The sequence below is a fragment of the Bos taurus genome, chromosome 14 (genome assembly GCF_002263795.3).
Source record: "Bos taurus isolate L1 Dominette 01449 registration number 42190680 breed Hereford chromosome 14, ARS-UCD2.0, whole genome shotgun sequence".
NCBI lineage: Eukaryota > Metazoa > Chordata > Mammalia > Artiodactyla > Bovidae > Bos > Bos taurus.
In genome coordinates this window covers 34,248,599-34,264,229 of record NC_037341.1, presented here as the reverse complement: position 1 = coordinate 34,264,229, position 15,631 = coordinate 34,248,599, and the positions used below count along the sequence as shown (strand labels likewise).

The 15,631-nt window shown below is 43.2% G+C and overlaps 1 long non-coding RNA gene across 2 annotated transcripts in view; it reads left to right on the top strand.

Annotated features, from left to right (window-relative positions):
- The first annotated feature begins 708 nt into the window (after positions 1-708).
- Positions 709-15,631, top strand: part of LOC132342202 (uncharacterized) — a 119,114-nt gene continuing 104,191 nt past the window's right edge. Inside the window, exons 1-2 of one of the 2 annotated variants that reach the window (XR_009490498.1) lie at positions 709-1,052; positions 2,136-2,311. This is a non-coding gene — a long non-coding RNA (uncharacterized lncRNA). Of the gene's footprint in view, positions 1,419-2,135; positions 2,312-15,631 lie in introns of both variants that reach the window. The other variant, XR_009490497.1, reaches the window with a different exon arrangement.

The following is a 15,631-nucleotide window of genomic DNA, read 5'->3' as shown; positions in this document are numbered from 1 at the left end:
TTCATTTTTGCTTTTTTTGGCCGCACTGCGCCACATGTGTGATCTTAGTTCACCCACTAGGGATTGAACCAGTATCCCCTGCATTAGCAGTGTGGAGTCTTAACCACTGGACCACCAGGGAAGTCCTGAAGCTGAGTTTTGAATCTGAAGAATGTGCTTCAGGGCTTGGTGCCCAGGGCCCAGTGATGAAGGAAGGAGTGAATGAATCTAGCCACCAGTGAAAGAAGGAATCAGCTAAGGCTAGAGAGGGTTTCCCAGGTGAAGAGCCCATCTGCCAATGCAGGAGATGGAAGAGACGCGGGTTCGATCCCTGAGTCAGGAAGATCCCTTGAAGGAGGGCATGGCAACCCCCTCCAGTATTCTTGTCTGGAGAATCCCACAGACAGAGAAGCCTGGAGGGCTATAATCCGTAGGGTCGCAAAGGGTCAGACACGGCTGAAGCGACTTAGCACACAAGGCTGGAGAGAGACTGGGCCGGTAACTTGGAGACACTGTAGGTAAAGGAGCAATCAAGAAAACACAAACCTTTGAGAGAGCCTGAGAGGGAAAGGAAAGAGGTGAAGAGACGCTAGAGGTCATGCAAACCAAGCAGAAGGGCTTCAAGGGGGAAGTGGTCAGCGGTGTCAGAAGTGGTGAGAGAAAGCAAAGACTGGAAAAAAAAAAAAATCCTCAAATGTATCTCTGAGGAAGTCTTTGGTGTCCTCCTAAGAGCAAAAGATGTGACTGTAATGGGGGCGGGGCGGGGCACAGCTGTTAGCTGTCCGGCTCAGTCATTGGTCGGCATCAACAGTGGGCCCCTCCCCTAAGTTAGTGACCATTAGGAGTGACCGTTAGCAGTCCTGCTCAGCCATTGGTCAACATCTCAGTAGGTCCTTCCCCCTGCCCTTCCTCTGTATAAAAGGAGCCTGAGTTAGGCTGAGAGGAGATGGGTTTTTTAGATACTAGTCTGCCATCTGCTGCCTTTCCGATTAAAGTCGTATTCCTTTCCCCCAACAACAGGGCCTCCCGATGTATTGGCCTGTCCTGCAGTTAACAGAGTGAGCTTGGGCTAGGTAACGTTACATTGCCTCACTTCATTTATGGACCTAGGGCCTTGAAGCATCTGGTGGGAGCCCACAGGACGGCAGGTGCTGGACCCCTCCCAGCAGGAGGGAAGACACATTGACCACCCCCCACCCCCCAACCCCACCGTAACGCCCCTCGCCCAAGGCCAGCGTGCAGAACACCCACAATGGAAAAGTGCAGGAAAGGGTGGGGGCCCAGGGACACTGCCCCCCAGCCCCTGTCACTGGAAGCCTGCTAGGGCCTTCCCGAGTCTGCTGTGTGCAGGGCTCCCGGAGCAAGGCCGCCATCCTCACTAAAGACCTTGACCACAGGGACTGATGGGAGTAATCAGATCCCCAGTTGCTAGGACCCAGGTGAGGCCTGCAGCCCAGAGACCCCAGGTTGGGGGTGGGGTGGGCAAAGGTTCACAGCTCCCATCATGGCCTCGCAGTGGCTGTCTAGTAACATAAGTCATTTCTTGAGACGCAAGTGACTTTTTATGACCCATGACAGACATGACAAGCTATAGGACCTCTTCAAGTACATCCCCACTAGCAGAAAGAGAAGGAGCCCACAAGAGTGGGTTTGAAGGGACAGTGACACAAAATTAAGTTACTTCATGATTTCACCCTATCAAAGTCAGTTCATTGAATTAAAAGTTTACAAGTGAAAATGGAGAAAAAATCCATTACAGGCAGACCTCAGAGAGATCACAGGGTTAGGCTCCAGACTACATCAATACACAGAACATGGTAATTAAAAGAGTCCCATGAATTTTTTGCTTTCCCAGTGCATATAAAGGTTATGTTTTCACCATACTGTAGCCACTATGTGTGCAATAGCATTATGTCTAAAAAATGTACACACTTTAGGTAGAAAATACTGTTTTGCTAAAAAGTGCTAAGCATCATCTGAACCTTCTGTGAGTCATAGTAGTAATATTAGAGATCACTGAATGTAGATCACCTAAACAAATATAATAATTTTTTTAAAAGCTTGAAATATTGCTAGAATTGATAAAATGTGACACAGAGGCAGGGAGCAAGCAAATGCTGTTGGGAAAATGGCCCTAACAGACTTGCTCCACACAGGGTTGTGCCAAACTTTCAAGTCGTAAAAAGCATAGTATCTGCGAAGCTCAATAAAGCAAGGTGAGCCTGTACAAGCAGCGTGGTTGCTGAGGCCCAGCAGTCGCTCACACAGATATGAGTGCCCTGGTTCCAAACAAGATGACAAGGCTCAGAATCCACAGGGACAGCCATCACAGGTATGATTCCCAACCCTCATTGACCTAAAAATGTGAAGAAAGTAACCATGTACAAAAATACAATGATACACTGTAAGTGCTGGAATGGTAGAGGTGTGGGCTCAGTTGTATCTGACTCTGTGCAACCTTATGGACTATAACCCCAGGGCTCCTCTGTCCATGGGATTCTCCAGGCAAGAACACTGGCGTGGGTTGTCATTTCTTACTTCAAGGGATCTTCCTGACCCATAGATCGAACTTGCATCTCTTGTGTCTCCTGCATTGGTAGGCAGATACTTTATTACTGACCCACCAGTTAAGTACTGTAAAGGGGTCCACCAAATGTGAGAAAGAGAGAGAGAAAAGGATGGAAGGAGAGGAGGCAAGGCATTTCTTGAGAAAATTACCTGTAAGCTGAGAAGTATTGTACTTACCAGGCTGAGTACCAGTAGGGCCAAGAGTGAAGGGGGCATTGGTTAGAGCAGCCCACCCAGGATAAATGTGCCATTGGATGGGGAAGCCAGCAGGGTAGGGTCTTTGGGACGTTGATGCCAGGCCTTGGGCTGCCAGGTCCACCCATTTTCCTTGGCACCAATGTATCTCCAAGGTGTTTCTGTTCCTGCCATCTTCATGGAGAAGTGTGGTCTGCAAGTGTATAGTGGGCAGGTTCCAGGGAAGGAAGCTTCATCCATTTTCCCTCTTGTTTGTCAGCAAGCCTTTCTCCTTTGAAGATGCCAGTGAAAGTGATATTTCTTGGGACACTCTCAGCAATATTGTTAAATCTTCCTGGTAAGGTCCCTGCTTACATGTGCTTATTTTCTAGCACATGTAATTGGTATTTTATTATTTCATTCCTCCTCCCTGCATTTATCAAGCACTGTTAGATTGGACCTTGTGCTCAGTTGCTCAGTTGTGTCCAACTCTTTGCAACCCCATGGACTGTGGCCCGCCAGGCTCCTCTGTCCATGGACTTCTCCAGGCAAGAATGCTGCAGTGGGTTACATTCGCTTCTACAGGGAACCTTCCTGAACTAGAGACTGAACCCAAGTCCATCCTGCAAATTGTTGGTAACACATCTTCAGTGAGATAAGTTTAGAAACAGAGTAAACATGTAGAACTTTTATGGAAGTTTGACAGAATAGTTTTTGTGTATTGAATCTAAAAAGAGAGAGAGATTTTAAACTTGTGTTTAGTAGTCTTTGGGCTTTTTTTAAAATTGAATTTTCCTAGTAGCTTATTATTATTTTCCAAAATATTGTTCTGTGATGGATTAAAAAAAAAATCTGTCTTTCCAAAAAGGTGCTCTGACAGGCTTTGTTACTAGTTCAGTTCAGTTGCTCAGCTGTGTCCGACTCTGCAACCCATGGACCACGGCACTCCAGGCTTCCCTGTCCATTCAACTCACAGACCTTCCTCAAACTCATGTCCATCAAGTTGGTGATGCCCTCCAACCATCTCATCCTCTGTTGTCCCCTTCTCCTCCCGCCTTCAATCTTTCCCAGCATCAGGGTCTTTTCCAATGAGTCAGTTCTTCACAGCAGGTGGCCAAGCATTGGTGCTTCAGCCTCAGCGTCAGTCCTTCCAATGAATATTCAGGACTGATTTCCTTTAAGATGGACTGGTTGGATCTCCTTGCAGTCCAAGGGACTCTCAGGAGTCTTCTCCAACACAACAGTTCAAAAGCATCAATTCTTCGGCCCTCAGCTTTCTTCATAGTCCAACTCTCACATCCATACATGACTACTAGAAAAACCATAGGTTTGACTAGATGGACCTTTGTCAGCAGAGTAATGTCTTTACTTTTTAATATGCTGTCTAGCTTTGTCATAGCTTTTCCTCCAAGCAGCAAGCATCTTTTAATTTCATGGCTGCGGTAACCATCTGCAGTGATTTTGGAGCCCAAGAAAATAAGTGGGCCTCAAAAGCACTTCGCTCAAAAGCACAGGCAGTTAAACCTGATAGTTCTCAAAAGGACCCAGAAACACTCTTGATGAATCAGAAGGGAGATTGGACCTACCCTGTAGATGTTCTCATTCAAAATAGAGGCTTTGGCCAGGTTCTTGGCAGCTTTCCAGATTTCTGCCAGCAGTAAACACAGATAAGGAAGCTTTGAAAAAGCAGAGCACACTCCTCTTAAAAGACTTATTTATCCAGAGCGGACACTTGACTTTACAAGAAGTCCACAAAAAGAGAGCTGGCCAGAAGGAGGCACAGAAGGATTGGGTGGTATCGCCGATGCCCTTGGACAGCAAGGAGATCAAGCCAATCCATCCTAAAGAAAATCAACCCTGAATATTTATTGGAAGGACTGCTGCTGAAGCTGAAGCTCCAATACTTTGGCCACCTGTTTTGAAGAGCTGACTCATTGGAAAAGACCCTGATGCTAGGAAAGATTGAAGGCAAGAGGACAAGGAGGCAGCAGAGGGTGAGATGTTTAGTTAGCATCACTGACTCAGTGGACATGAGTTTGCACAAACTGCGGGAGATAATGAAGGACAGGAAAGCCTGGCATGTTGCAATTCATGGGGTTGCAAAGAGTCGGACACAACTTAGCAACTGAACAATGAACAACTGATGTCTTTAGAGCCAAGTGTCATGTCTGCTTTTTCTGACTCTAAGGAAAATAGAAGAGTCCTGAGATGATATAGTTACAAAGCCTCTGGCGTAAATCCAAAGATGGCCACCATAATATCATTCTGGTTAAACAATATTATGGTTAGGAAATCAGCTCTTCAAGTTCACCACATTTACCTGTGTGGTTCCTCCTAGATTGCTAAGAAAGGTGAAACCTGCTATTGGACGGATTTCGCCAGGGAAATGCCACAAAGTCCCCAACTGGGATACTTCATTGCCAGTGAGTCTGAGCCAGCCTTCAGCACTCATGGGCAATTGAAATTAACATGTCCTTAGTGGACACAACCAGTTCCCTTTATTTGTATTCTTAGCTGTTCTCATATGTCTTTAGTTGGTGTCTTCCATTAGAGTGAATTAGTTGGATTTTTGCAGGCAGAAAAAAATGTCTTCCCATATCTTTTGTAATTTTCCCACATGCCTATTACATTCTGTACCCAGAGGGTTCTGAGTAAATGTTGACTAACCCGTTAACTAAATGATGTAAATCAAACAGCAGGCTCCGTTTCTCCTCTTTCAAAGTGCATTTATTTTCCATGCTGGTATATTGTTGTATTCACGGCTCCATGAATTAGGTTTAAAATTTTGGAAATGAAAGAAAAAAATTATACAGAATACTTGGCAAATATATGTCAAGACCTAATTAGCTCAGAGAATATCTAAGCCATCCAACCATTGGAGGAGGCCTCCACCAATGAGATTTCTTGAAGGGAAATTAAAAACTAAAACACTGATTTTTTATATTCCAGTTTCTCATCTCTTCTTGAATTTCCTGAAAATTATCCAGAAAGGCCCCGTGTGTTCTTTCTTGGCCACAACATCAGTGAGAAGGGGCCCAGCTATGAGGGGGTTTGGAGGGAGTGAGGGTGGCAGGGTCTAGAGAGGACAGCCCAGTTGACGGGGGCGGGGAGTGGGGAACCACAGGCCACAGTGGTAGACATGAGCTCCAAGCTGCGGAGAATCAGGAGCCCCAACGGCACAGAAACTTCGTTCCATTTTCCCTCACCATCCCCTTGTCTCCTTCTCCCCTGCATTTGCCCACCACACCCCATCTTTGCTTAGCCAAACACACTTCCCTTATGATAGACAGACAAGGGAACTTGTTTGGCTGGGGTGTGGGGAGTGGCCCTGCATTGTGTTTTCAATAAAGGGTTTCATTTTCACTTGTCACCCCATTGCTCTGTAATCATCCTGCAAACCTAGCAAGTGGAACCACAGTTTTTTTGAGAAAGACCCCACACTCTTCAAACACAGCAAGTCTCAACCGCCCCAAGGAAGAGTGCATGGACGCTGACCAAATGCTTTGAGAACCACAAGTCATGTTTTAGACTCTTGTTACAGCTTGTTCCAGAAAAGGCATATATGATGTCTCCACTGAATGTCATTTGGTAATAATACGGTTCATGTAGTGAGTGAGCACCATCCATGAGAGAGAAGCTAAAGAGAAGAAAGGGAGCCATGAAAAACAGGATCAAATAAGTACAGGCCCACGACTCTGGAATCTTGCCCTTTTCCAAAGACCTCATGAAAACTGAGAATTAGGCAACAGGAGGCGGGCAGAGAAAAGAAATGGACTTTGCCCATTTCTTCCTATTTCCTTTGTTTGGTTTTCCAAGAAATACATTCTGTAGCCTCATTTTGGTATGTTTGCTGTTGGCAGAAGCTTGTAGGCTATTTCATGTACAGGACTTCATTCAACAATACATTTTGAGGTCAGAACTTCATTACCTGTGGTCAAATCACATAGGCTATCTAGGTTATTTTCTAGGATATCAGGGGTAAAAAAAAGACTTTTAAAAAAATAAGAAACAGGAAGGGTAGAAGGAACAGAGGGAAAAAAGGAGCTAGAAAAATGTTAAGTCAAATCTGAAGGGGAACAAACTATTTTTCCTGCCAACGTGAGGCCCAGTTACTTGTGTGTCTTCTTAAAGGGTGTGTGTGTGTGGTGGGGGGGGTGGGGTGCAGAGGGGCCAGGAGACACAGGTAGTGCTGCCCTACATCTTCCGTTAACTGCATCCACTCACTTCCTAGGACCTTCCTGTGCTGTGCTGTCCTGTGCTTAGTGGCTCAGTAGTGTCCGACTCTTTGCGACCCCACAGACTGTAGCCTGCCAGGCTCCTCATGAGCTATGGGATCACTGGCAATGAGAAGTGGAGAAAAGCAGTCTGACCACACAGACCAGGAGAAGTGTAGATCACGCCCAGGCATAAAAACACATACCCGACTCCTTTCTTGGTGCCCTTGCACCTTGAGAACTCAGGCTCCCCTCTCATCAGAGGTGGGGCTTTGGAAGCAGATCCAGAATGGAAGGGATGGTGCAAAATTTGAGAACACGTTTTGGAAATGTGGAGGCAGTCTTTGTGCGGAGAGGGAGCCTTACTGGTTTGGGGGAGTTTTGGCTTTTCTTCAAGATCCTTTTTGGCTTCCCTGGCTAGGTCCTAGGTCCTTACGGGTGGTCGCAGAGAGGGGGAAGAGCAGCGAGTAAAAACAGAACCCAATTCACAACCCAATCTCAAACAAAGATACAGGCAAAAAAGCTCTTACATATGCGCGTGTGCACGCACACACACACACACACACACCCCTAGGACACTATCCTTTCAGGCAAACTAGCCCCATGCTAATCTTGAAGGGCCAGTGCCCCTTTAAGACTACAAAGGCATAGTCCTGTAGTTCAACTCATTGAGACACAACTGACTCCTCTGTCCATGGAATTTTCCAGGTAAGAAGTGGAGTGGAATGCCATTTCCCACTCCAGAGGATCTTCCCCACCCAGGGATCGAACCCACACCTTTTGCATCTTCTGCACTGACACAAGGGTTCTTTACCACTGCACCACCTGGGAAACTTAAGACCACACTGCCTACTTGTCAAACCCTAAGGAAGGTGGAAGAAGCCAGAACCCTCTCTTGTACCCTCTGAGCCCAGAGGTTATTTAATATTTAGTTTTGATCCACTTGAACTTTCATTCATGTTATATATTTCCAACTGCTCATTCTTTCATTCAACCATGATTGACATATTGTGGGCTTTTTCAGGTCAGTATAGATAAAACTTTTCATACTGTTCATTCCCTTCTCCAGTATGAAAAGTTTTATCTATACTGACCTGAAAAAGCCCACACTATGTTAATCGTGCCACAATATGTTAAACAGTGTCATATTTTATTTTGGGGGGCTCCAAAATCACTGCAGATGGTGATTGCAGCCATGAGATTAAAAGACGCTTACTCCTTGGAAGGAAAGTTATGACCAACCTAGATAGCATATTCAAAAGCAGAGACACTACTTTGCCAACAAAGGTCCATCTAGTCAAGGCTATGGTTTTTCCAGTGGTCATGTATGGATGTGAGAGTTGGACTATGAAGTAAGCTGAGGGCCGAAGAATTGATGCTTTTGAACTGTGGTGTTGGAGAAGACTCTTGAGAGTCCCTTGGACTGCAAGGAGATTCAACTAGTTCATTCTAAAGGAGATCAGCCCTGGGTGTTCTTTGGAAGGAATGATGCTAAAGCTGAAACTCCAATACTTTGGCCACCTCATGTGAAGAGTTGACTCATTGGAAAAGACTCTGATGCTGGGAGGGATTGGGGACAGGAGGAGAAGGGGACGACAGAGGATGAGATGGCTGGATGGCATCACTGACTCGATGCACATGAGTTTGAGTGAACTCTGGGAGTTGGTGATGGACCAGGAGGCCTGGCATGCTACAATTCATGGGGTCGCAAAGAGTTGGACACAACTGAGCGACTGAACTGAACTGATAGATAAAACTACCGTATTTTTGTTATTAGATGCTTCAGTTAAGTTCAGCAGTTGTTCAGTTGTGTCTGGCTCTTTGTGACCCGTGGACTAAAGCACACCAGGCTTCCCTGTCCATCACCAACTCCTGGAGCTTACCCAAACTCATGTCTGTCAAGTCAGTGATGCTATTCAACGATCTGCATATCTGATCTGCATATCAGGTGTCATCTGCATATCTGAAGTTACTGATATTTTTCCCGGCAATCTTGATTGCAGCTTGTGCTTCATCCAGCCCAGCATTTCTCATGATATACTCTGCATATAAGTTAAATAAGCAGGGTGACAATATATAGCCTTGATGTACTCCTTTCCCAATTTGGAACAAGTCTGTTGTTCCATGTCCAGTTCCAACTGTTGCTTCCTGACCTGTACAGATTTCTCAGGGGGCAGGTCAGGTGGTCTGGTATTCCCATCTCTTTCAGAATTTTCCACAGTTTGTTGTGAGCCACACAGTCAAAGGTTTTGGCGTAGTCAATAAAGCAGAAGTAGATGTTTTTCTGGAATTAGATGCTTCAGTTCAGTTAAGTTCAGTTCAGTCGCTCAGTTGTGCCCGACTCTTTGCGACCCCATGAATCACAGCACGCCAGGCCTCCCTGTCCATCACCAACTCCCGGAGTTCACTCAAACTCATGTTCGTCGAGTCAGTGATGCCATCCAGCCATCTCATCCTCTGTCATCCCCTTCTCCTCCTGCCCCCAATCCCTCCCAGCATCAGTCTTTTCCAATGAGTCAACTCTTCGCATGAGATGGCCAAAGTACTGGAGTTTCAGCTTTAGCATCAGTCCTTCCAATGAACACCCAGGACTGATCTGCTTTAGGATGGACTGGTTGGGTCACCTTGCAGTCCAAGGGACTCTCAAGCGTCTTCTCCAACACCACAGTTCAAAAGCATCAGTTCTTTGGTGCTCAGCTTTCTTCACAGTCCAACTCTCACATCCATACATGACTACTGGAAAAACCATAGCCTTGACTAGACGGACCTTTGTTGGCAAAGTAGTGTCTCTGCTTTTGAATATGCTATCTAGGTTGGTCATAACTTTCCTTACAAGGAGTAAGTGTCTTTTAATTTCATGGCTGCAGTCACCATCTGCAGTGATTTTGGAGCCCCAAAAAATAAAGTCTGACACTGTTCCCACTGTTTTCCCATCTATTTCCCATGAAGTGATGGGACCAGATGCCATGATCTTCATTTTCTGAATGTTGAGCTTTAAGCCAAGTTTTTCACTCTCCTCTTTCACTTTCATCAAGAGGCTTTTTAGTTCCTCTTCACTTTCTGCCATAAGCGTGGTGTCATCTGCATATCTGAGGTTATTGATATTTCTCCCGGCAATCTTGATTCCAGCTTGTGCTTCTTCCAGCCCAGCATTTCTCATGATGTACTCTGCATAGAAGTTAAATAAGCAGGTGACAATATACAACCTTACTGTACTCCTTTTCCTATTTGGAACCAGTCTGTTGTTCCATGTCCAGTTCTAACTTTTGTTTCCTCATCTACACATAGGTTTCTCAAGAGGCAGGTCAGGTGGTCTGGTATTCCCATCTCTTTCAGAATTTTCCACATTAGATGCTTAGTGTTCCATTAATAAATTTCTCCCAAAATGATCATTTAAATAATTTCTACTATCTGTATTCCTACAAATAATACTGCAGTGCAAGTCTCTGAAGGCCTGCCTGTATGCATGTATATATGTATATATATTCATGCATCTTTGTGTATTTGTAGAATAGTCTAAAAAATGGGATTGTTAGTTCATATAGTACACAATTATCCTTCCCATAGGCTGTGCTGTTTTTATAATCATCCATAGCATGCCCTTTTCCTGCTCACCTACATCAGTTATATGCGTTTTTTGAATATTTCCCCATCTGATAAGTGAAAAACTTAGAGCGAAATACAAAATCTATTTTTGATTTGCGTTTCTTCATTTCTTTACTTATTAGTTTAACTAATATATGTTAATAGGTCCTTTATCATTCTTCTTAGTGATTTGCCTGTTTATATCCTATTTTACTAGCTCATTTTTATTAGCTCTTTCTCATTTTCTTCTTGATTAGTAGAAGCTCATTATATTTTGAGGTTATTCATCTTTGTCTATAACATTTGTTTTTAATCTTGTCTGTCAGTAGTCTACTGATTTGGGGACTTTGTTTTTAGTGTTTCTTCTGGAGAGAAAGTTTTGAAATTTTGGGTCAGATCACTATATCATTTCTATAAGGTTTCATGTCTTAGGGAGTTCTATCCCAGCTCCTACATGTATTTGCCTTTAGTTTCTTTCTTTTCAATGTACACATACTTCTTTTTAAAATTATACCAATAACATACAAATTCATACTTAAATAATGCAAATGAATAAGCTATTTTCACTTTTTATTTTTCTCATTCTCACTTCTCTCCCTGGAGATAACCACCATTGACATGGAAGCCATCTTTGCCCTGCCACACTGATTCATATTTTGTCTCATTTCCAAAAGAGTATAATATTGTTTTCAAAAATATAAACATAGAGAAATAAAATATTGGGTTGGGCAAAAGTTCATTTGGGTTTTTCCTGGCTTATGGGAAAACTTGAAAGAACTTTTTGGCCAACCCAATATATTCTAAATTTCCTACAAGTCAGTGTTATAAAAAAGAAAATATCTGGGTTTGTAAGGTAAAAATAAGCCACATGCTCATGAAAAGCACAATTTCTGATTCCGAGATCTGGGAAAAATGTCTTGCTGAGAAAACACAGTAATGCAATGAACAAGAGCCTCATAATTACAATCAGGAGTTTCATAGCTTTTCTTACAAGTATTCAAGGTCAATGGCATTGTGCCATTGAATCAATTTAATATGGGCCAATATCAAGCCCTACAAATTAGCACCTCTCTGATGGGCTAAATTTTGGATGATAGAATTTATGACACAACATTAATTTCTTGAAGACAGGACTCAGAGAAGGGAGTAAAAACACTGCAATCTTTGCCTTTCATGAAAAGTGAGTCAACATAATTGTTTTTATTGTAATTTTGATAATTAGACAGACTTGTGACAATGATTGTGAATTACCGTATAGTAACCATTAGTAAAATTAAAAACAGGTTCTTTATCCTCCAAATTATTTCAAAAGGCAGGCAAAACAAAGTTCTGTTTATAGTGAAAGGAGAACTAAATATAAAAGAACAGCAAGGAAACCAAAAACAAAACCACAAAATAACACGACATTGGTCATAACAGTTATGACAATTACAAACTCTTATTAAAAGGCACGGTTTGTGGGAGTGTAAACTGGTACAGCCCCTCTGTAGAACAGTTTAACAGTGACTTGTAAAATTGAAAAAATGCATATCTTGTGAGCCAGTGATTCCATCTCAAGGCATATTCCCAACCAAAATGCCTATGAGGTTCACTAAAATACATGCATAAGAGTGTTCACAGCAGCATCATTTGAGATAGTCCTAACCAAGAAAGACCAAAAGACCATCTACCGTATTTGTTGTTCTTCAGTTGCCCAGTCGTGTCCGACTCTTCATGACCCCATGGACGGCAGCACGCCAAGTCTCCCTGTCCCTCACCATCTCCCGGAGTTTGCCCGAGTTCATGTCTATTGTATTGGTGATGCCATCCAGCCATCTCATCCTCTGATGCCCTCTTCTCCTTCTGCCCTCAATCTTTCTCAGCATCAGCGTCTATTCCAAGAGTCAGCTGTTCACATCAGGAGACCAAAATATTGGAGCTTCGGCTTCAGCATAAGTCCTTCTAATGAGTATTCAGGATTGATTTCCTTTAGGATTGACTAGCTTGATTTCCTTGCTGTCCAGGGGACTCTCAAGAGTCTTGCAAAACTAAACTGTGATACATCACATGATAAAGTATTATGCAGCAATAAGAGTGAACAAGTGCAGCTGCACCTACAAATATGGACAAATCTCACAAACATAATGTTGAGCAAAAGAGCCGAGACATGAAGGTACACACATTATATAAATCCATTCAGATAAAATTCAAAACAATGTGAAGCCATCTGTGCTGTTAGAAATGGTGCCCTTGGTGAGGCCAGTGCCTGGAAGGAGGCAAGTTGAGAGTTTCTGGGTGTGCTTGATCTGAAGACTTTCCACAGCTCTGTTCACTTTATGAATATCCATCGATTTACAGTTTGTGTACTTTCTGGATGTTTATTTTTAATAAAAACACAGTTTCCTCTTTTTGGCTGTGACTCACGGCTTGTGGGATCTTAGTTCCCTTACCAGGAATTAAACCCCAGGCCCTTGGCAATGAAATGCTGAATTCTAACCACTGGACTGCCAGGGAATTCCCAAACCACATTTTAAAAACAACACTCACTGACTTGCTATTTATAAGACAACACAACTAGCACAAAATATAAGCAAAAAGCTAAAAATAAGAGTTTTAAAAGATCAGCTATCATTTCCTGATCACTTATTACATGTCAGTGTCCTGTTCTAAGTGCCTTTCTTATATTACTTTACAGTTGACCCTTAAACTACACAAGTTTCAATCAACCACAGATTGTATAGTACTGTAATTTTTTACCCCACTGAGGCATTTACTTTGCATGAATATATTACAAACTGGATATATGAGCATACTTTTTTCTTTATAATTTGATCCTAGACTATTAGATATGGATAGATAGACACATACATAGACACATACATGCTCAACTTTATGTTTATAACATAAGGATACAGAAAGTTTAAAATAAAAGAATGGAAAAGCCAAAAATTGGTCTTTGAAAATACTTACAAAATTGATAAATCTCTAGTGAGACTGACTTTAAAAGGAAAAAAGGCAAATTACTAACGTCAAAATTGAAAAGGGAAATATCACTATTGATCTTTCAGACACTGAAAAGACAGAAGTATGTTATAAACAATTTTACAGCAGCACAGTAAAATGTGAATGAAATGGATACATTCTTATAAAAACAAACCTTATTAAATGAAACAGAAACAGACCCTCACATCTATATACTTGCTGTTCACAACAAAGTTATGTGTGTGTGTTCATGCTCAGTCGCTCAGTCATGTCCAAGTCTTTGCCACCCCATGGACTGTAGCCCGCCAGGCTCCTCAGTCCATGGGATTTCCCAGGCAATAATACTGAAGTGAATTGCCATTTCCTTCTTCAGGGGATCTTCCGGACCCAGGGACCAAACGGTCTCCTGCACTGGTAGATGGACTCCTTAATAACTGGAAGCCCAACAAAGGTATGATATGTCACAAAGAGTAACAGTTCAACAAGTAGTTCTGAGACAATTTCCAAATAGAAAAAAATTAAATAGCCAGCGCATCTAATGGGAGGTCACGGTTCCCTAGCTCGCGGCTCCCTCGGAGTATTTTACCTCAAGTGGAGGACGGCTCTTTCGGAAGACAGGAAGTGCAAGTTGTCGCCTCAGACTGCTGCCCGGTGCAGCATCTGTTCAAACTAAATTTTATTCTCCCTTCCACGTGCGACCTTTGGAATGCAACCACCTGACCCCCGGTGAGAGGGGGCGAAGCTGGCAGAACCGAGCCCGGGGTGAGAGGGTCCTGCGGGCTGTCAGCGGTTACGCCTGGCGTCAAGAACGTGGTCGCAGAGACGGCCGCTGACGTGTGGCTCTTTCGTGTTTAGCCTGATGGCTGCTGTAGTGGGTTGGATGGTGTTCTCTAAATCTTCATGTCTACCTGGGACCTTAGAATCTCACTGATTGGCAAACAGGGACTTTGTGGATGAAATCATCTTGGATTGGGGGTAGCCCCTAAATCCAGCGGCTGTGTCCTCATAAGAAGAGGAGCAGGCACTGAGACAGAAGGAAGATTGTTGTGTGAAGACAGAGGCAGAGATTGGAGAGACGCTGCCAGGAGCCTGGAGCCACCTGGAGCCACCGGGAGACGGAAGGGACAAGGATGGATTCTTCTTTAGAGCCTTTGGGGCGGGGCCGGCCCTGGTGACACCTTGATCTCCAGCATCAGTCCTCGAGAGCTGTGAAAGAAGACTTTAATGTTTTTCTAAGCCACCCCGTTTGCGGTACTTTGTTATAGCAGCCTTAGGAAATGAACGCGGCTGAGTTCTAACTGCTGTGAATGACTGATGGGCCAACCTCTTCATGGTTGGAAATCCTGATTCCTGGTGTAACCTGAATGATGCTCGTGGAGAAATGACGGGGGCCTGGAGCCTCTGATTCAAGGGACCTACAGTTATTGGATGTGTGATTGATTGTTATTGGAGGTGTGATTGATTGACAGATTCAGCAAATCGCAGGACATGTCTGTGTGCTGATTTCTGTAATTTGGTATGGAATCAAACTTGCCTTACTTCTGACTTCCCACTTGAATTTCTACCAGAACTTTAGAAACCCTGACAACTTTGTGAAGAGATTCACTGTCCACCCAAACATAACCCGCTCTTTTCTTTCTTTTATTCACTGTCTTTGCTTAAATTGCCTTTCCATCTGGGGTAATCCTTCTCATATTCATCATACCAAACATTAAACCAATAAAAAATTGAATATTCAAAAAAGAAAAAAAAATTAAATAAAGCTGAATACTACTTCACACAAAATTCCAGAATATTTGTAGATTCAAATGTGAAAGGCAACAAAATAAATCTAGAAGAGAATATAGATTAACTTCATAACCTCAGGGTAGAAAAAGATTTCTTAAATAGTACTCAAAACCACAGACTCTTAACCACAGAGGAAAAGATTGATAAATGAGAGTTCCCTAAAATTAAGACTTCTTATTCATCAAAAAAGCAGGAGAATAAAAGGGTAAGCAACAGAATGGGAGAGGTTATTTGCAACACATTTAACTCACAGTCCTATGAAGAACTCATAGAAATCAACATGAAAACACAGACAACCCATTGGTAAAATGTGCAAGGTACTTCACAAGACTGTTCTTTAAATGGCCAATAAATATGTATGA